We start from the raw sequence: 22,797 nt of genomic DNA on the forward strand, positions 1-22,797 counted from the left end.
CAGGCGTCTGACTCAAGCAAATGCTGAAGGTCTCTAGCTCTCCCTCTTCCCATTCTTCACCCTTCAAACAGCTTATTTCCATGGGTTTGTCTTTTATATTCTTTGAACAGTGTCTGGCTAGATGTCCTTTTTCTCTAGAAGAAAAACAGATCAGAGAAGGTGGTCTGCTTCCTTTTAACACCTTCTTTCTACTTTCATCCTTAGCCTTTGGATCAATTTTCCTACTTCCTATTCTCTCTCGTGGTGTTCCTTCTTTGATCCTGTGTGGCCCCTTTGTTTGTCTACTCCTTGAGATCGAGTCCAATGGATGGACTTATGGTGCTTCCGTTCTTCCCATTGATGGTTTAAATGGAATTGTTTAGCTGCAACCGAATGGTTTTGTGCAGTCTCAATGGCCCTGGCTAGAGTAGGCCGATTTCACTGAAGGACAGATTTTTGCAAAAAAGGGAGCAAGCAATTTGTGAATTGTTCTAAGGTAATCATCTGTGTTAGTTCCTCTAAGGACTTGTTATTAATTCATAGGGTCACTGTATTTTTAATGCGTTCACCTAGTTCTAAAGGAGTGTCTCCTGGGTTTAACCTTATGGCTCGTAATTTTTTATCGCTAAAAATGACAGGTCTTCCCCACTCTTTTTAGTAACCCTTCTTTGATAGATAGAAAAGTGGCTCACTTTGCAAGGTTAAGTAGTTGAGAGGAGGTTTGGAGATCGCGTTTCAATAAGGGACCAAAATAGCATGTGTGCAGGTTCTCTTCTCATCCCAGTTGGTCAGCCAGGTGTTCGAAATTTAGGAAAACATTTCCTATATCTTCGCTTTCCAGATATGGTTGAAGTACGCCCTGTGGTAGCAATGGCCTTGTTTGTATTCCAATTAGTTGTGATCAATTTTCTTGGAGCCTATTCTCTGCCTGTATCTGATGGCCCGCTAATTGGGCAATTATGTTGGCTAAATCGGCCATTTCTTCCCGTGGTGTAAGGGTTCCCTCTGTGGTATCTGAATCAGAACAGAAACAGCTCTCAATTCCCTCAGATAAGGTTTCAAAATCCCCAGAATCTGAGTCTGTCGAAGAGTAGGCAGGGGAAAATGTGTTGTTAACCCTCAGGGTCCCACAACAGATGTCGACTCAGTTCCAAAAAAAAAAAGGTTTGGGGGAGGGGGACTCAGAGCACTAGGTCTGATAAAAGAATACACAGGTCAGACTTTAAGGTTTATTCAGTCCCACGGCTGCATGTTGTAATGGGAGAGAGATAGCATGTCTAGCAGCACTTGTGTTTTAAAGAATAGATATTGTTCACTAGGTGGAATATGCAACTGAGAGAAGAGTTCCTCTTTCAGTGCGGATACGCAGTCAGAATCTAGGAGAACTATTTTATTTTCCCTTCTGGTGGTATCACAATTATTAGCATGTTTTTTACATTTTTATCAGTTGAATCATATCCCAGCGCTGACACCATATTTAAAGAACTCATGGTGACAAAGATAAAGACAGACACAAGTGATCACAGTACAAGGGTGTTTATTAAACTGTACAACTGGGTTGGAAAAACACCTAATCTAAACTTAAATCGAAGATGGGAGCAAGCTACGACCATCAAATAATAATAAGGCAGTCCTAGTGACGTTTTATCAAATAAAAAGGGCCTATAGTAAGAAAAACGATTGCCAATCCTCACAACTAAATTCAAAGAGTGTGGCTAATGTTCATGAGAAAGAAAGACGTGCACACAAATAATATGTCAGGCTTTGTGGCCGGGGTTCTCCCTTCTCCACGTTTTGAGCACAAGACAAGGTGGTATTCTGGAGTACAACACACACCCAAGCTTTTCCCAGCACGAGCCAACACTTCTGCTTTCAATGATCAGGGCCTTCTGTGGTTAAGTGTCTTTTGTACAAAAGGTCTCTTGCCTCCGAGGACCTGATGTATCCAAAACAATTTAAAAAAAAGAGTTCCTTTCCACATATATGGTGGGTGATGGCCTTCACATCTAGATCTCCCTCTTCCGGGCTCCCAAAAAAAGATCTTGCCAATATCAGGACCTTCGGTAGTTACATTTCTTGCTTCCGAGGGCCTGATGAGTTCAAAATAATAAATAAAAGTTCTTTCCTGATTGTGCTTGGGGTGATAATTCTTCACCTCTTGGGTCCCCCTCTTCCGAGCTCAGACCCGTCTCGAATCTCAGCCTCCCTACTTTGGGTTCACTCTGGCTTCTCAACCAAAAGTTCCTTTCTGATTGTATGTGAATGGTTCAGAATGGTGGTACTGGTGGGAACGGTAAGTTGGTGCCAACCAATGAACTCTATGGAAAAGGATGTAAAGTCATAATTTTTGTTGCCACACTGTCACATCTCACCTAGGGATTGCTCAAAACCCATCAAGTCACTCACCATAAGGATACTCCACATTGAATAGCCAATCAACAGTTATGCTTATATAATACAAGATAAATAGATTAACATCCAATCAGCATCATGGGAAGAAAGGTGATCTCATTGCCAATTAATTAATAAACTGAAGTCATAGCATGGTCACGAGGGGTAGAACAAGTCAATGGGGCTAGATATTATATAGATTAACCTATAGTGTAAATGATTTGAGTCACAGGCTGGGGTTTGTGAATAACCTGTAACATTTGTTTTCACTTCACCTCTAATTTTTACTTTAAATGCAGGCATTCTATGATGCAATGGTGAATGTCGTTTTGATTATTCCCCTGCCTGGGCTGTGTGTATTAAACCTTTGTTTTTCTCACATCTCGCACATTCATTTTTGGCTCATTGGATTACCATTGGATTACCTTTATTTTTTGGATTTGGGCCTTGCCTTACATTTCTGGTGGTCCTTACTGGGATTCCCGGTCTCTTCCAGACAGCAATGGGCTCCTATGCCAGAATCCCCGGGGCAAACGAGGCCCACCTGCAGGGAGCAGAAAACGGTGTAGACCAAGAGGAGGCTTGCCTGATCACTCTAAACCTTGGTCTGCCCCCACGAGTGCAGGCCTATTGTGCGGAGAGGCAGCCCAAAGGACTTGGGAAGACTATAGCGAGCCAGTGTACTTGATCCAAGAACTACAGCGGGAGAGTGAGTATTAGTACGAGAGTGGCGTGCGTGACGGTGTGAACCACATGGTCTTTTTGCCTTGTCTTTTCATTTTTTAGTAGAAACTGAAGAGGGCTCCCATAGGCATGAGCAGTGATGTTACAGTAGTTAGAGACTTGCCAAGTCAAGTGTACACATCAATCAATGAGAGGACGGAGGGCAGCACTGTTTGAGAAACAAAGTGGGAAGTCCCGCACTAGCAAGGACTGTATCCCCAATCCACGATAACGGACGAGAGGTGGAGAACATAAACAATTGTGTAAATAAGTGTGATTTTTATTGTGTTGCATAAAGTGCATATAAAAGAGGTATCAGGTGATCAGATGTGCAAGTATTTGATGTAAGGTTTTGAGTGACTGGACAAGATTGGGGTGGCGATAGTATTTGGGAAGGGGTGTGGTTTTGATAATGTTGTTCTTGCACAAAGACGCGCTGTGTTTAAAGGTAAATTGGGGTCCACCTTAATGGGGCACCTCTTAGAGGTGTTATTGAGGAGTAGGTACTGGCCAGTGGTGTTTGTGATTTCACTGACTAGAAAAATATGGGCACCATTAGCGCATGTGTGCAAGGAGCTCCCAACTTATAGGGAGAAGATTATTACATATAATTATGAGTGGGCAGTGGGAACCAAAAGGAAACTGTTTACAGCATGGCCACTGAGGGCACACATGATAAAAATACAATCAAGCATATGTACACCCATTTATTGTCCACATACAAGGTAAAAAATCTAAAAAAAAGAGACAAAGTGTATTAGAATTGTTGAAGTTGTATGAGGAAGTTAAGGGAGGGAATAAAGTAAAGGAGTATACTTTCAAAAGACAGCACACATATGACACAGGTTTTAATTCCTGTGCAGTCATCACCTTAGACAGTTTCAGAAGAAAGCACCCAGTCAGTGCAGGATCCAGCTCAGCAGGGTATAGTAACCCCCAGCACTAACCGCCGTCCTATTCCGAAATACACACATTCCGGGGAATAGGTACGTCTAGTGACAAGCAAAATCCAGCAATACTAAAGATAGAAAATAAAGCGCTTAGGGATTTAGAAGCAGCAATGCATAAAATAGAACAGGAATTGTGAAGGGCAACAAGGAACAGGGAGGGATCTTACCCTACAATAGATGCTGATACTTGAGCAGCAGGAGAAATTGGAAACAGAAGATCCAGAGCAACAAGATGTGGAGTATGACTCTGAGGTATTAGAGAGTGAAGAGGAGCAAGTAGAAATTGAGGGGAATTGGGAAACTGAGGAGGATCAGGAAGAGAGAACTCCATAGGAGAGTCGATTAAGACCTCTTCCCTGATCAATGGCAGTAGTTAGAGGAAAGAGGAAGGCTAGAACAATTTCCATTCCATTAATACAAAAACGGTTAGGTTAATCACAATACATACCATGGCACCACATGGACAAAAATAATTTGATAAAAACACTACCCACTACAGCAGGGGCGGACAAGTGGATCTGTGAACAAACACATGGCAGGGTTCACTTTAGTAGTACGAAATATGAAAAGTGAATTAGCCAGTATCATAGGGGATCAGACAAACACCATTTGGGAAAGAGCAGTCTACCCATGGGTTGAATTAGAGAGTGATACACATGATGCATCTCCATTTAACAACTGCTGAGCCTGCGTGTAGAATCCATTGAGGAGGGCATACCCATGTAAAACTGATGAAGATTGCATCATGGCACATACAATGAAACATGCTGAGGACCCAGCTTCACATATTCATTCCATCCAAGAGATGTGCCGAGAGGAGACAGGGGAGACGTGGGAACATAATGTACCATTCATCTACCAAGTATTACAAAAGGATCTTCCTACAGAGGTGCAAATAGAATTAGATAGAATAGCAGATATGGAAGTGAAAGGATGGGGCAAAATACAGGCACACATAGTACATTTCTGTAAATGCAAGCAGAGAACGAAAGGGCAGTGGAAGAAAAGGCACAGCACACAGAAGCGACATTAGTGCAGAACAAATTGGCAAAGGTAAGTATGAAAGGTGCAGTAGTAACAATCACACAGATGCCCTAGAGCAGTAGGAGCCATCACAAGATGGTTAGATAATCCAGATAACAATCAAAACGATGGGAATGGGCAAAGGAGCAAGAAGCAATTCACAAAAGAGGAAAGGGGAAGGATTTGAGGGGTTACGACCGCGATTTTGAAGATCATGTTGGACATGTGGTAAGATGGGGCACATGGCCAGGGATTGTCAAAGCAGACCTCCCATGCAATACCACCAGGGAGCACCCCAACTCCGTATTCTGTGCTAGACCCCTCATACTGAGGAACATTACAGAGAGCATATGTACCAAACCAAGCAATAGCCCTGGACTATGTATGCCCAGGAACCACACAACCCCAGAACATAGGCCCAGTGCAAGTAAACACACCTAAACAGGGACATCCCATACAATACCCAACTTCAAATATAATGCAGAATGACATGCATCAGGCTCTATCCCAAGCAATTACAGTACAATGAGAATAAAATGCCCTTCCCATGAGGAACAGCGACACATTATACTGGAGCTAGTGTCCTAGGGAGCAATGCTTTTCTTCTTTCAGCGTCAAAAACATATACATAATAGGACATCCCACAGTGAACCCTGATGTGCCCAGTCCTCGTAAATCACCCCGAGACCCAGATAAGGAACCTAAAGTGAGAGTGAGGACATGTGATAGAATGTTCAGCTTCATGGTGGACACAGGAGTCACCCAATTATGTATAAGGGAGGGATGGTTTCCATTGACAAACTAAAGTATGGACAAGCAAGGATTCTCTGGGGCTATCATAAAGGTTAATTTACAGAAGACTTACCAAAACAATAAGGACTCAGGAAATAGTAGCACCATTACTTTACAGCATACAGACACCAGTGCATCTATTAGGTAGGGGCCTCATCTAGAAATAAAATATGACCATTTCATTTACTGACAAGGGAATTATGTGTTCCACACCAGGCATGCATTACAACAGAGCAGCTGTAGTAATACAAGCACTCTGTAGTGCAAACACAATTCGAGCACTACCATTACATGAGACTCTGTGCACATATTTAGTGACCATTCTGATTGGCTGGTTACCAGGCGTGCAGAATGTATTATTTTGCCTACCAGCAGAATTCTTATTCAGACCAGCAGTACCAGACGAGAGAGCCCCAGGGTAAGTTTTTCATTACACTTAGAGGCAGTGTTCATGAGGAAAGACACAGTCATCCTAACAAGCACAGGCGAGGAAGGAATGGAGTGGAGGACAGTACTATGCATAGACCTTACATTGCTATTGAGGAACATCACAGAAAAACACATATTTGCAGGGATGGAGAGATAATATTTGAAATCAACATACCCTGCCACATGGTAGTACAACACAGAAGTACCACAGACGTTACTGACAGCCAAAACATCCCCTTCAGAATTACTTGTACTTGGCTAAAGTGTCCAGTCAGTTATGGATGGACAACTCACACAATGTAGGGCGATTGAAAAGTATAGGGGCAATAAAAATAAAACTCAAACCCGGAGCCATACTCCCCGGAGTAAAACAATTCCCACTATCCTAAAAGGCAGACAACATAGTTTACAGCACCATCAAAGCACTATTTGACCAAGGCATTATAGTGCCCTCAGACTCACCATGCAGCACAGCTGTATACACTGTGAAAAAAGCAAAAGGGTCATCATGGAATTTCATCCAGGATCTCTGCCCTCTGAAAGGCATAGTGGAATCAGAATCCCCCTAGTGCCCAACCCTGCATTAATACTATGCAACATACATGCAGATGCAGTCTATTTCACTGTTACTGACCTTAAGAATGAATTCTTCACCATACAATTACATACAGATTTCCAGTACTTGACTGCATTTTCATATCACAGAAAAAGATTCCAGCACACTCGGTTACCACAGGGATATTGTGAATCTCCTATTGTCTTTAACAGAGTCCTCCAGGTGGACCTAGGAAACATGCACAAGACCAACAAAGTAATGCAGTATGCAGATGATCTATTAGTATGCAGCACCACAGAAGAACAGTGCATAATACCACTCCTTGCAGACAAAGGTTACAAAATGGACAAACCTAAAAATATTGCTGTTCTCTCAAATGGAAGTACTATACTTAGGACAGATCTTATCCTCAGCAGGAAGGAGGATGAGCCCAGACAGAGCCACAGAAGTAAGAAATGCACCACAGCAAAATACAGTCAGAGAGATGCAGCAATTCCAAGGTCTGCGTAACTACTGTAGAACATGGATATTAGATTATTCAACATGTCCGACCCCTGTTACACACACTCATAGAAACACTAGAGGCATCACCAGGCAATTACATCACCATATATACAGATTCAGCTTATATGATATCAACATTATATTCAAGCTTATCAAGGTGGAAGAGAAGAGGATACAGAAGGGCCGATGGGTCACCAGTCCAACATGCTACCTTGTTAGCCAGGTTGATAGAAGCATTGAAGTGTCCCCTGATTGCAGCTATCATGAAATGTGCAGCACATTGCAAGGGGAAAGACTTGATCTCCAGTGGAAATGTGGTGGCTGATGCAGCCGCCAAAAAGGAAGCGTATAAATCTTTTCCAGAAGAAAGTCAAATGCCTGTCACAGCAAAACAACACGAGCGACTACCAGAAACGTATAATTCTTTATCAAACGAATACACTTTTCAATTCCAAGAAAGAGCATCAACAGAAGAAAATGCAATGTGGGTGAAAAGGGGATGTGCCATTTCACCCACCGAGATATTTTGGAGACAGAACAGAACATGTAAAGTAGTTATGCCCATGAAGCTATTGAATACCACCATGGAGCAACTCTACTACCCTGAACATACACCTAAGCAGAACATTGCTACTGACATCAGTGAGGACTGGTTCATGTCCAACTTGGCCAAACAAGTTCATAGGTTTGTAGCAGTTTGTATCACATGCCACAAGTTTCATCCAGGACACAACCTCAAGACATTAAAAACAACATTGCCCTGCCCATCAAGACCCTTTAGGGAGCTCCATATTGATTATATTGAAATGGCAACAAGGGTGAAGTATGTAAAGGTACATGATATTGTAATTGTGTGCCCATATTCCTATTGGATCAAAGCAGGACCCTATGTGAATGTGGATGCCAAATCTGCAGCCAGATTCCTGGTAAGAGAAGTGTTCTCCCAGATGGGGTATCTGTGAAATACTGAGGTCAGACAATGGCCCTCATTTTCTAAATGAATTCTTTAACAAAGTAACAAGAGTGTTAGGTATTAGACAAAAGCTGTGCACATTCTACTGTGCAATAGCACATGGAGCATTCCAAGTGGCAAATAGGATTACCAAATAACTGATCTCATGCCAAAAATAACCGGACAGACTCAAAGAATTTGGTAAAATACTACTTTATTCTCATTTAATAAAGTAGGGAAATCTGATGAACAAACAGATTGTGGCTCACTCACTCTCATCGCATTTACATTAGACAAACAACTTTATACCTCAATATATGTCAGATATGATGTCATCCTACATGGCAAATAATAAAAGGTGGAGGGATTGGTTAGGGGAACATATTTACTTATATTCTGTATAAGTTTTAATAACTTCAATGGCTGCCCCTTAGCTGGTAGGCATGCCTTAAAAACTGTCCAACTACATGAAATACCTATAATACCATAATGCAGCATCGCGCTCACCTGGTCTCCATGGGGGCGTCGCACGAAGCTACACGAATGATGTCTGCACTGGCGTTGCACGGGGATGAGTGATGAGGCTTGCACACGACTTCTCCCTTACTGTCACTTCCCAGGAAGCATTTGCCTAAAAATGTTGAAATAAGATATTAGCCAGCCGTGAGGAGCGGGTTTGGTTCCCACCTCCCGTAACCTCTTAATGCCCCTCTCTGCTTCTGCCTCACCTTGGGTTTTTTAACAGCGGACTCTCCGTCCTGCGATCTCTAGCAGGGGCGCAATATGTTCAGTCTTTCCCTGGATCAAGTTACTTCACTGATCCTGCGGGGCTGTAGCAGAGTCTTGAATAGCTTGACTCAGCAGGTAAGTCTCTGTGCCAATAGATGCTTGGTATAGCTGCTTAATGTCCTTATTGCCCTAGTTTTGACTTTTGTTTCTCTTTTCTTTCAGGCGTGGCCTTGGGAGGTTTTCAGATGAAGATTTGCCTCTTCCTACGACGCTGAGAAGATTTCCTGCGGGTGAGTATTGGCACGAGCGCGTGGCGCTGAATGTCTTTAATAATGGTTTCTTTCCCATGCGTGACTAACCTGCTGTTCTTTTCTTTTTCTGCAATGCAGGTGCGGCGCGGCTACGGAGCGGCGATTGGATGGACTGCTTCAATGAAATCCCAGAAGAAAGCAGTCTCCATGTGAGTATTGGCTATTCTTGCAGATGCCTTCTTTTCTGCAGGTGAGACGATCCGGAGAGCATCTGAAGGTGCAGCCTTTTGGATGGAATGCTTCAGGTAAGGCCTCAATTGCTGTACTAATTCAGGACAGGTGTGGCTGTTGAAGTTCGGGTACTGGAGCTAGCAGACATGGTGAGCGTTACGCTGCAGGAGTGCAGAATAACGCGAAGCCTGTTCTGTCTGTAGGGTGTAGTTTAAATAGCCTTGCAAGTAGTTCCAGGTAAAATAGTCCCTCCAGCCTCATCCTGCAATCTCAGGTAAAGTAGTCCCTCAGCCACACCCAGGGTAGGCTGGAAGGCTCAGCCGCATTAGGCTGGGCTGTATGTAGTCCCATGCAGTTTACCACCAAATGGAATATTATGAGCCTGGCACCAACAGCGCCAGGACTGAATTCAGGAAGTCCCGGGACAACCTTTTGGGGCTTTATAAGTCCTTATGGGTGCCAGTAACTGGGGTAGGCCCATCAGCTCCAGACGTTTGGGAGCATGCACCATGGCATACAGGCAGCAGATAGGCTTATGCAACAATGTATAGTACACAATTATTTAGGCCCTTATGATTGGTTGGCCATCTCCGCCAACCTTGGACATTCAGCTCTTTAGCAGCATGTTAGCAACGAAACCAGATGCAAGGGAACAATGTCAGACAACTGCCTTTCTTAGCTAATTAGCCTACCATCTCTCATCAGTAAGGCCCTAAACCAAAGCTTCTTGTTTATAGTTGACTTTGCTGACTGTTCTCTTCTCCAGAACCTTTAAGGGATTGAAGGTACATTGCTATCTTTGTCTGGATTTTTATGAATAGGCCTTCTTTCCAATCCTGCACCACATGTTAGGAGATGATGATTTTGTCCATTCTGACCTTTTATATAGAGCTGTTTAATTCAATAATATTTGGTGCTATTTTTCCATTTGAGCTCTGGAGACTTGGTTGCTCCTTCTTGCATATGCTTTCTGCATCTTTGATTGTTCAATACTTGGCATTCAATGTTCACTCCTTTACTTAATCTGAGAGAAATATGTCTTATGTACATGGCTTATCCTCTTGACTCCTTTCATTCCTCTTCCTGTGGCATCCTTGATTCTAAGCCAAGAAATTGCACAAAGCTGTATTCCAGCACCTATCAGCTCTGCAGCCTTGGTCTTTCTCCTCATGATTTCTTGCATACAGGTATATGATGTCGACATCCATTTTCTCAACATGGCTGCTTTATTCACGTTATATTTGCTACTTTAGCAAGCTTCTTCATTGTCTTATCTATCTTGCGTTTCTGCATATATACATCTACTACATCTTGTCATTTATCTTCTTAGTACATATCGTTTTCTTCATATTCGTATATGTGCTTACTTTGTTGCTTCGGTTGCATCTTAATTGTTTGAACATCTATTCATCAGATTCAGTGTATCTATGTATTGTCTCTGTTTGTGTGACGTCGCTTTTCTTCTGTCCGATTTTGCAGTGGTGTCTGCAGACTCATGTCTACCATTTCAGTTTGAGGGTACATTCAAAACGGTTGTATGAGTTCATAACATCTTTCCTACCTTCAATGTGATATTGGGATGATTTCTTGATGTTCTTCCAGTATGATGGAGGTGAGGGGATGGGCTATATAGATGATGTGTACATCTGCCTCCTTACAGTGCCCTTTTAGATCTGAGACAGCCCCATTACTTCCCCCAACACTGGAATAAAGATACCTTTATATTTTAGTTGGACTACTGAATCCCTTACTTGAACTGAAGGAGATACAAGCATCATCTCTAACCCCAGTAGGCTTTGTCTATAGTTTCATCTGCAGTACCAGTGCCATGATTCACCGCAAATCCCACCTTGTGATCAATGTGGGAGCTGTTTCCCTATGGCAGCTTTAAGTCTGTGGAAACCAGATCACTGTCCTCTATTCAAAGCACATAATGAGTGCTAAACTTTAAATGAAAGTTGGCTGGACCTGGTCTTGTATTGGAGGTTAGCCTGTTTGGAGATCCTTAGAACCCACTAAGCACGAGTCGTGTGCCTATTAGTAACCTGGGGTTATGTCCTGTTCATCCCACTTCTGACAACGTGCTTCACGCCAGATGGATCAACCGAGAACTTGTTTCCAAGTTAACATTTGCAAGCAGGTTGGGCAAGGGTCTGGCACAATTTGAATTCCCTTCCTCCTTTTTTTGGACCATGGTCCTTATTTCTTCCCCACACCAAGACATGATTTAAGCCCTCCTTCTTTGGCAGATCGTTACATAGAATGACTGGAATTTATAGTGCCCAACACTACTTTCTTGTTCTTTGGTGTGGCTTTCTTTGCTTGTAGTCAGATATGTCAGGATCCAACATTGGTCAGCGCAGATGCTCCTTTGAGGTACATCTACCTACTACTCTAGGACTTCTGGCAGGCATTCAGCACAGGGCACGCTTCTTCTATTTGTACACCAGTGTACTTTTTCCTTTTCCCTTACGGTTGGGGTAGCATGATCGGTTCCCCAGAAAATATCTGGGTTGGCCTCTTGGAGTGCTTCCTTCACCACAGCTCTGTTCTTTCCCTCTTCTCTGGCCATTTTTCTCCTTTTTGGCCATAGCTTCACTTCCCTTCCTCCACACCATTCTGTCACTTCTTCCACTATCTCTATTCTCTCTGCACCTATTCTCTTGGATTCACCACCCTTACACTTCAGCACTCCATTCATAATCCTCCACTCTTCCTGCACTCTTCTCTACCTCTGCTGATTCTCCCTCTCTCCTCTCCACTCCCTTCCCTGTGCCAAACACAACTCTGCATCTGAAACTATGCCCCACCGACTGTAGGACGGGGGCCAGTTGAAAACAAGTGTACCACTAATGTCAAAGGTAGGCAATCTGTAAACATGTATTTTACTTGGGCAGGGGCTTCACAAACTAAGTCTCCAGGTGGTTTAACTTGTGCTGCAGACTGCACCACAGCTCCATGGGACACCCTTACAAAAACGCGTGGACACCATTTTAAAGCTAGTACAATGTCCGCACTCACTGGGCTATCTCCATGAGAATGCCTTCATGCCTGCAGTCCCCTCTCACAAATCGTTACAGTAGTAAACATGCAGCCGTCCTTCTCAGCTCTGTGTCCCTCTGTCAATGGGAGAAAGTAGAGCAGCAAGTATTTGCCTCTAATATGCTCTGATGATGCTCCTAAACGCTTCTCTTTTGGGCACTGTCTTTAAGGACAGATTTCGCCTTTTATTTCTTTGCTGACAATGTTCAGATCTTTCTCTCCTTTTCTGACTCAATGCATTCTTGTTTTCGAGATTGTCATTCTACTGTTCTGGATGCTCTCCCCCACTACCATCCTAGCCCTTCGAAAAACTGATACTCTATTCCTTCCTGCCCTTTCTCCTTATCACTGTGCACCTACGTCATCTTTTTCTTTCCATCCTAATTTTCTTTGGCTCATACTTTAGGTGTTATCATCAACCCTTCTCTCTCTTGTTCTCAGCATGTATCCAACATTTGCTCAGTTTTGTAGATATCAGATCTACAATATTCACAAAATCCAGCCATTACTTGTTTCATTTTTTTGCTTGTTCAGCTACTAAGACCTTTTTTTCTGAATATGTTTTTGTGATGCTTTGATTACTGTTCATCTCTTCTTCTGGGGTTACCTGCATGTGGTTTTGCTCCTCTTAAACCTTTCTTGCAGTGCTTTATTAACATGTTCTGGCCATGTCTTCTCTGTTATCATATCCCCCATGCTTTAGTCACACACCAATAGCTTCCTTTTACAGCCCTTCTGCATTGTTGCTTTCTCATCATCCTTTTTAAACGTGTGCATGGTCTTGCCCATTCATCTCTCTTCACTTATATCAGTCAATTGGGCCTCATTACAAGTCCAGCGGTAACCCTGCCGGTGCTACCGGCGGGTTGCCACCGGACTTGCAATATTTACCGGCGCATAGCTTGTCGGAAACACCAGAAGATTATGACCCTGGCGTTCCGGGAAGTCAGGCACCAATAAATAGTTAATCCCCATTCCCATTTGAGTCTGAATGGGAATGGGGATCACGGAAGCACCAGCACCGTTAATGAAACTCTGCAGACGGGTGCCGTTCCGCCCGCCATGTCTGACCCTGACGGGCGGGACGGCTCCCGCTCACAGAGTCACTGTTGTAACCAGACCGACATGGTCATAATGAGGCCCAATGTCTCCTCTCAGACGCTCCTCAGCACTTAACTTGGGAATGCTACTCCTTTTTCTCCACAATCTCCGCGTACGATTTGCATTTTTGGTCTTCCTTTAAAGAACATCTTCTCACTACATCTAGAACAAAATTGTCCTTCAATATTGATCACTTACAAAATACTCGTATTGCTTTATAACAGTTTATATATATTTTGGCGAAGAAAATACTCAATAACTTAAAGCTATGGGACTTACTCCTATGAGAAGTTATCTAACTCAATGTCACTCTTGCAATGTCCTTAGTTTCTGTGGGTAATGATATCAAAATTTGGAGAGCCAGGAGGGTGAATGATTAAAAGAAGGAAGCACTACTGGGTGAGAAAAATACAGTAGGGTAAACGAGGGCTTGGGAGTGTAGAGTGCAATGGGTTGGGTAGCAGGAGATAAAATCAGGTTGGGGAGTCAGGGCAGGCCTGGTCCGTGGATGTGTCGAAACACAAGAGGCAGGGAGTGAAATAATAGTTGATAGGCACTGTGAAGTCTGTGTACAGATTCAATAGCGGGTATGTGCACTATAGGAGAAAGGTTGTAGAGGGGGAGTCCAATGTGGAGCCCAGATCAATAATCCAGCCTATTTAGGACTAGGTCAGTGATGAGTGTTTAGATATAGAGAAAGGTACCATGGAGTTGGGTAAAAATAAGCATCTGTTTCAGCATTAAGATACCACTCTGGGTGTACATGTGAATTCTATAGAAAACGCCAAAAGAAGGACAGTGCCTGGGGAAATGCATGCTCGAGAGCATTGTTGAGAGGGATTCTAGGTTATGACATTTCAGTGAATTTGGCTGAAGCTACAAAGAGCCCAAAACAATGTATTCACTTGCCCTGGTTTGGGGAGCCAATATAGGTTTGTACAGAGCCCTGAAGAAAATAATCTGCAAATTAAAATGAGTAAATAAACAATATGTTTCATGGTATGCAGATGCTTCCTCTTGGACGCCCACAGTTGTGGGTCTCTGAGCACCATTTAATGATCTATATATTGTGTTGATTGCTTATGTGATTTTCCAGTAGTAAAAATGTGTCCATGGTAGCAAACATTGTCACATAATCCAGGCGTTGGTTGGGATGCGGTTCCTTGTGGATCCCCATATATTGCGTCTATGGTCTGCATCATGGGGCAGATGGAGATCCCTAACCTCCAGAGTCATTCTGTTCTCATGCCCCAGCCTCTTGCATGTCACTGCCACAAAGCCTGTTGAGGCCAAGCAAATGGGAAAAGGAGCTATATAAATGACTACTACAATACAATGCAATACCATATGTATAAATAGTCTTACGCTGCACTGGAAGAAAATAGGGATTACTGCCCAACAAAAAATGAGAATCGAGGCCTGTGTATTTTTGGTTTTACAGCATGGGAACTTGACCAATTCGAGATGTGGTCTTGAAAAATGTGGGCGTAAAGAGAAATGCAGATCTGTTCTTATTTTAACTGATTGACAGAGTTGCTATATGCTTTCTTCCAATTTACATTGCAACAGAACATTCCCAAATTCTTCTTTGCAAAAATCAGGATTATCATAGCAAATAATCTAGTCTCTTCTAGACTTCACTATTGCAGTGCTATGCATTTTGTCGTACCATAATGCACCATATATTAGCTTCAATAGGTACAATACATGGCCTACAGATTGCTGGGTAGACTTAGTCCATGGGTGCATGTCTCCCCTGCTCTACATTAGCTATGCTGGCTTTTGGTGGCAAAGGGGGTCTAGGGCAAGACCTTGCGTCTCCTTTAAAAGGACCTTGTGGCAGAATCACGTGTTTGTTTCACTGCAACCTGAAGGTTGAACTTGTTTACAGGGGGATTGTTTAAGATCCCTCTTTCCCTTCGTGTCTGCCTCTGGGATGAATATTCTGCTTCTATGGAACAAAATTGTAAATTGTGTATTTCCTTCCCTTTCAATACTAGCTTAACATCAAACCTTTTGACATTTCGATGGCTTTCACACAATACCACAGACACCTATCCTAATGTTGTGAAATCGTTGTTCATGTCTTGAATCACGCAGAGAGTGCCAAAGTGCCACCAGGTGAGCATTTATACTTTATTATTGAAAACGGATAGAAATACAAATATACTATGTATTACAGTATACCACAGTGTAGTGGGGAAGGAACTACAAACAGGAAATGAGTACAGCACAAAGCAGACATTAAATTCACCTTGAGAAATTAATGTATTTCCAGATATTTGCAGATATGCAATCCAGTGATGATAGTGGTTGAAAATTAGGGTGGGGTAGGAATATAGCCCCATAAAAGTATGGGTATACTCCTGTGAAGGTATGTGATTCATAGAATGTATTCGATTGCATGTCACTCTTGGGATATCCTTAGTTTCTGAAGATAATGGTTTCAAGATTTGGAGAGCCAGGAGGGTGAATGCTTGAATGCAGGAAGCATCACCGGTTGAGAAAAAGACAGTAAGCTAAAGGGGGGGCTTGAGAGTGTAGAGTTCACTGAGTTGGGTAGCGGGAGTTGAAATCAGGTAGAGGAGTCAGGTGGATATGTCAAACACTGAAGTCAGTAATTTAAATAAGAAGCCATTTCACATGGATAGGCACTGTGAAGTCTGTGTACTGATTCATTAGCAGGTATGTGTAGGAGAGGAGAAAGGTTGTAGAGAGGAGTCCCATGTGGAGCCCGGATCAGTAATCCGGCCTGCTGAGGACCAGGCTAGTGAGCAGCATTTAGATATAGTGGAAGATAGCACTGAGTTGGGTACACATAACCATCTGTTTGAAGCATTAATATACCACTCTGTGTGTACTTGTGCCTTTTATAGTGAACACCAAAAGAAGGACACTGGCTGGGGAAATGCGTGATTGAGAGCATTGTTGCGAGGCATTATAGGTTATGAAATTCCAGTGCAGTTGGCTGAAGCTAGGGAGAGCCTGACTAAATGTATTGACTTGGCCTCGGTATGCGAAAATTGAGTCGGATTTGAATACCCATTTGTTATTTTAGAAGGAGTAGAAAGAAAGTGAAGGAGGGACAGACATATTGAAGTACAGACGAGAGAGTGATCAGATGGTGATGGGGCAGAAGAACTGATGTGGAGGTAATGAAGATGCAAATGATTGAGTTGCCATGTTTGTAGGTCAGCAGGTTATGGATAGTGATGAGGGACTGAGTGATGAGAGGGAGAGTCACGTACAGCTGGAGTTTCTGTACCTTGATCATGTTGACGAGGTTGAAGTCCTCCCTGAAAAACAGCTGCAAATTCAGTGGAAAGGAATGCAAGGAGGGTTTCAGTTGCGCGGAAGAAGAGGATGACAGAGACAGGGGCCCAAATTAAGGGCCCCTGAAGGTTTGGTGAGAGAAATGAAAAACACCAATTTTTTAAAAGAGAGGGGCAGAAAGTCAGAGTGAAGCAGAGAAGTAAGTCTGTTGAACATAAGGCTCGCACCATTGCCTTTCTTACACTGACAAGTAGAGAGAAAAAGAGGCAGATATATTCATTGTGCAAGGCTGCAAGAGTGGCCATGTTATGTGGCACATCTTTGCTTCAGTGGTAGCCATGACAGTAAAATGGCGGCGAGGGGTGGTACTTCCACAGCCTTAGAGTGAGTACAGTGAGAGAGAAGGAGTTGGAGCCTGGGGGGCTCTGCTCTCTGAGGACCACAAGAAAACAAGAAGTGTAGATGTGGTTGACAGGAATGTAGTTGGAGCGACAGAAGTGTTGTCATGAAAAATGTAGGTGGATGTTGCTGGGACGCACAGGTGAATTTTAAGGTGAGGCCGGACTAGATGAGGATGGGGAGATCCAGGATCATGTTGGACGCTGAATAAGAGAGCATAAAGGATATATTTTGGTAGTTAAATGAAGACAGGCAGAAAAGATTGGGTGTTGGTTCTAATAGGGACAAACAATGGTCAGTAAAGGATAGGTTTTTTTTTTCCATGTGGCCTGTGCTTGAGAACGCCAGAGATCTAGGTTTGCCCATGCTATGCAGGGAGTCTAGCGCTGTGCCCTTTTAGGCCCAAAATCAGAATGCACCGACTCCATTGAAGGGGAAAATCAAGTGGAGAAAAAGAAAAAAAAGTTTGGGAGTTTGCATCAAGGCAAGTGGGATCCTTGCAATTTCCTATCATGAAAAGAAACATGAACCTCTACATATTTTGGCAAAACTCAGGACTTTAATTGGTGCCTAAATATTTAATAGATGGCTGTTCCACATATCTCTTTGCTGTGCTTAGAAACATTCTAATACTCAATGTCGTCATCAAAGAAACTTCTATAAGCAGCAAAGTAAATTATGTTGGAGACTGTTTTGCTGTGCTGCAAAATAGTCTACAAATAGATATGTCCTCATGCCATAATGTTTTTACTAAACATAGCGAATTATCAAGGACAGATCACTGAAAATGTTCATATCGCATTCATGTACGTAATTAAAGAAACAAAAGATTCTTGGCAATATGGTCAGTCAAAGGCTGCTAGTTATTGTAAGGCCGGGTATCTGGCTGTATAAATATTGCCATAAAGAGAGTGTTTCCAGCTAGGCTGAATATGAATTGAGCACTGGCGTTGTGGTATTTGAAAACATAATGGTGTCAGTACACACTGAAAAGTGGCGCATTCATTTATTTATTTAATATTAAAACATTTAATATAGTGTCCTCCTGACCCCGAGGTGTAAAGTAAAATCCCCGCACCCAGAATTCTAGAAATAAAAACGTAGGCTTCAGCCTTTGCACACGCCGGGATTAGTCTCTGATTCTTTAGAAGCTTGTATTTATGTTTCTGTTTTTAATTTACCTTTAGTTTTGGATGAGAAAAAGCCCTTTATAGAGTCTAAGTACTGTATAAAATGGCAATGCGAGTTCTGAGTGCAACACATCATGCCTCCAGGCTCATCTCGGCTGCATTAGGTTAATTCACAAAGATGGGAGCAATGTATGGATGCCAGGTGGCTAGGGTACACATTATAGCTTAATCATCCAACGTGCTTTATTCGCCAAGTGGCCATAAACGTTTGCAATTCATAGTACATGGAACATATAACATAATCAATGGCTCAATAACATTTAAAATAATTACAATAAACCCCGTTCGTACTTTTTATTTAATATCATAATCCTGTTTTCGTTTTTAAAACGACTACCACAGTTTGATAAATAAACAGGTATACTTATAGGCATCTGTGCACATTCGGGTGAGATACATGTAGTGTATGTTCAATTTCAAAGTGTGTTTTCTTTTTATCCAGGACTTATATAGATATATAGCAACAGTGAGTACATTTGAATGATTTTTTTTTCCTTCTCACGCAGTTCAATGGCCGCTGCAATTGTGCACATGCCATGAGTTAAGAACAAGAGTCTCAGATGCCTCCTTCTCAAGGTAGCATAGAGGGGGGTGATCTGTTTCCATTGCGTCCCTGCAATGAAAACACCCATCAGACTAGTTCCTATTACAATGTCATGGAATAACTGCAAGCGGCAGAAGAGCCCGTCTGAATCCCATCTACAGTGAACACACATATCTGTGTGGCTTAAACAGTCCAAATAGGGTTCTCAACCAATACATACCCTGCGTTCCCAATATTTATGGGACTGTGATGATTGGGTTAACCCCAGCATTGTTTCTTTAACCCCTTAAGCGCCAAGGACGAGTATGCTAATAGCCTTAAAGCGATTTGTTATTGAGAATGGATCAGTCCATAATGTATGGTTATCAAGATAAGTAGCAGAATTCTTTATGTGTTGGAATCAGGTAAACGAGAGACCACCTTCTAGCTTTAGTAAGAACAGTGGTTCTGACCATATTCTGTCCTTGAGAATTATACCTTTCTGGAATGCTAGGATGATGGATAATCAACATGATCTAGGTTAAGTTCAATATCTAGGAGTATAATAGCGGTACTATTAGATAATAGTTCAACTTTTTTTTTAAATGTATTTTCTGAAACATTCAGTATTTCGCAATTGCAGACGCCTCATATTTCTGCCCTGTGCAGTGCCACTGTGTATGCCTGAGCTTCGTAGACTTTGAATGTTGGGCTAAGTACACCATTCAGTTAGATTGGCAGATGTCTTAATTGCGAAGGTGTATCTGTTGTGCAGATTGAATTTGCTTTTTCTTTTGTGATAGTTCCAGCTGCCATTATCTTTAATCCACAACCCAAGATAATAAGAAATTTCGACTTGTTCAATCGCACTACCATTGATAGTTACTTGGATTTGTATGTATTTTTTCCTTGATTTGTATACCATGGTTTTGGTTTTATTATTATTAATTGACAATGCATTAATATAACAGAATTTAGTAAATAGATCCAGCTGTTTCCTTGCAACTACAGGAGTCAATGAAGTAAGACCACATAATCAGCGTACATTAGTAATGAGTACTTATCCACGCCCATCTTTGTAGCATCTGTGGGTCCTGATAGAAGTGCATGTATGACTGCATTTATATTGAGGCAGAAGAGAGTAGGAGCCAGAACATAGCCGTGGCGAACTCCCTTCTAAACTCCAAATGGAGTTGTCACTTTTCCCTATAGGCTCTTTCTGACTACAGCTTTGTTGTAAATGTTCAACAGAACAATAGCATCCCACAGAAAGCTGAGCAAGCCCATGTTTCTTACCCGTCTGAGAGCTTAATACGTGGTATGCCATCAAACACTGTTTGCAAGTCAACAAAAGTAGTTTGCGAATTGATTTAGCCTGAGGTCCCATATTTTTGGATGATGAAATACAGTCTAAAGCATTGGTCAGTGGCACTGATCCCCGGGTGAAACCCTGATTGTAGATGGTGGATTAAGCCATAATTTTCTATTCATGTTTTCAAATGCTCTGAGAATATCCGTGCATACCTTCCCACGCTATCAGGAATTAGTTTGGTGAAATATAGCAAGATCTTCTTGGCCACCAACCCAATATATTTTCACAATGTTGGCCTCTGTCCAAGATTGAGAAACAGTCTTAAATGCTAAGGTACCGTTAAATGTGCAGAGAAGGAGGGGACCCCATATCAAAGGTTCATTTTAATACTGATTCAATGGGACTTTATTAGGCCAAAGGGCTTTGCTGCTCTTGTGAGCCTGTATCACACTTGAAACTTCGAAAATATAAGAGGTGGGACATGGGTTGTCAACAAGGTCTTTTTTCAACATATAGATTTTTAAAATGATCATACCGTATTTGTGGAGCAATATTGCCTTGCAATATCATGTTATATGGTTTCATGGCTTCTGACAGTTTTTTTTTCCATAAGCCAGAAGAATAATAGTTATAGGTAGTTTCTGTTAATTGTCGCCATTTTTCTATGACAAGATTTTAATAGGTGCTCCTTGCTTCATGGATGTCTGATCTTCCATAAGTCTTAATGTTTTTAAGACAAATTTGCCAGAAATTCTTTAGCCATTCTTGCTTAATTGTCATACCAAATTGCACTCTTCTTAGAATTTTCTTCAACTATTCTAGTCGGTCTGTACATCCTTTATGCAATTTAATGAATAATTTGTTCCTAGGTCTCCAGAATTTCCGGATGGCTTGCAGTGCCATCGGAAAGTATCTGCTCCAATAGGGGTGAAATGTTAGCATATATTAATGGTATGGATTCTTCTTTCTCGATTTGGTCTCGTTTAACCACTTGTTAGTGTGGCCGTCAGCTTTGAGAGAAATTGTTCCCAGTTTGTGGTAACGTAAGTTGGGTGTAGCAGTACACTAAGCAAGGTGGCTTAAGTCTATTGTCACTCAAACTATTATCCCATGCACTGCACTGTCCCCTCCCCTTCCCATGCACTTGCACGATCTGAATGACACCTGGCCTAGTAGAATCATTCTCTCTGTCTTCCCTCTGTTCTCCCTCCCTTGCCTCGTCGCGCCTTGAAACACTCGAGTATAGGCGCGTACAAATGCCATATCATATCATACATCTGGATCCCAGTCACTAAGTCTGGTTCCCCGCTTGGACCCTTGCTCTGTTTCAGTTGCAACAGAGCTTATTCCCAATAGTGGTCCTTCTCTGTGCACTGTTTAATGCTGCCTTGACATGATGTATGAAACAAGTTACCTTTGCCCCCTTTAAAAGAAGAAAAGCCTAGGCTCAGCACTTTATTCTAGTCTTGGGCCTCTCTTTGTCTCTGACCTCGTTTATTGAAGCTCATGGAATTGGCCACATCATCCGTTTTTGGCTACCAGCTGACATTGTGAAATATTCTTATTGTCTTGACCCATTCGTGGCTGGGCTATGGGCACTGACTGAATACTTCTCAAAGTTTTTGATGACCACCACATCCTTAAGAATGGCAGGAGTGTGGGTGCAAGGCCTATCGTGTAGGGTCTACAGGACAGGGGTACGGAAGCATTCCCTCCAATCTTGAACCAAAATGAATAAAAGAACCACAACTCTGCTCACCCCTTACAGCTATGATTGCAACCCAATGCTTGATTGCTGGCCAAGCTTGGTAATCCCTTCACGTCGAACAACCCCTTCATCCTTGCTAATACAGAAGTGGCATTTCAGTGGGAACATTAACAGTCCACGACAAGGACCCTTGTGTTCTAGCATTTTTACACGTTTTAACAATTGTAGCCTTGAGGAAGGAATATTGACTTTAGTATAGGTGCAGCACACAGGTAAGTATCTGCATGAGTATCTGTCTGAGAAAGGTACACATACCAGAGAATATTCACAGAACTCGGATGAGCAGCCTCGCATCATGTACAATTGCTCATGGATGGATACATGAGACAGGGTGGAAGCAACAAGAAAGGTGCATATACCATAATATAGCTAGTGTACATGGATTAGAAGTTACTGGGAAGTTGCACTTGTCCAAACACAGACTGAGATTCGAAAAGGACCATGACTTTCAAGTGGGGTTGCAATTAGTTAGACATGTGGGGTTACAATTAGTTAGAAATTAAACACATGTTTTTGTGTTGTGCAATATACCAGTGGTCACTATTATTATATGTTATGTTAAGTTACTTTATTTGGATTTATATTGCACAGCGCTGCCACTTCCTTGTTGTCCAGGAGCTTATATAGATATGAATTGAAAGCGTGGGCTGATTAAGGGATTAGAGGGACACAGGTAGTA

This window comes from Ambystoma mexicanum, chromosome 8, assembly GCF_040938575.1.
Source record: "Ambystoma mexicanum isolate Mex_15411 chromosome 8, UKY_AmexF1_1, whole genome shotgun sequence".
In the NCBI taxonomy this organism is placed as follows: Eukaryota; Metazoa; Chordata; class Amphibia; order Caudata; family Ambystomatidae; genus Ambystoma; species Ambystoma mexicanum.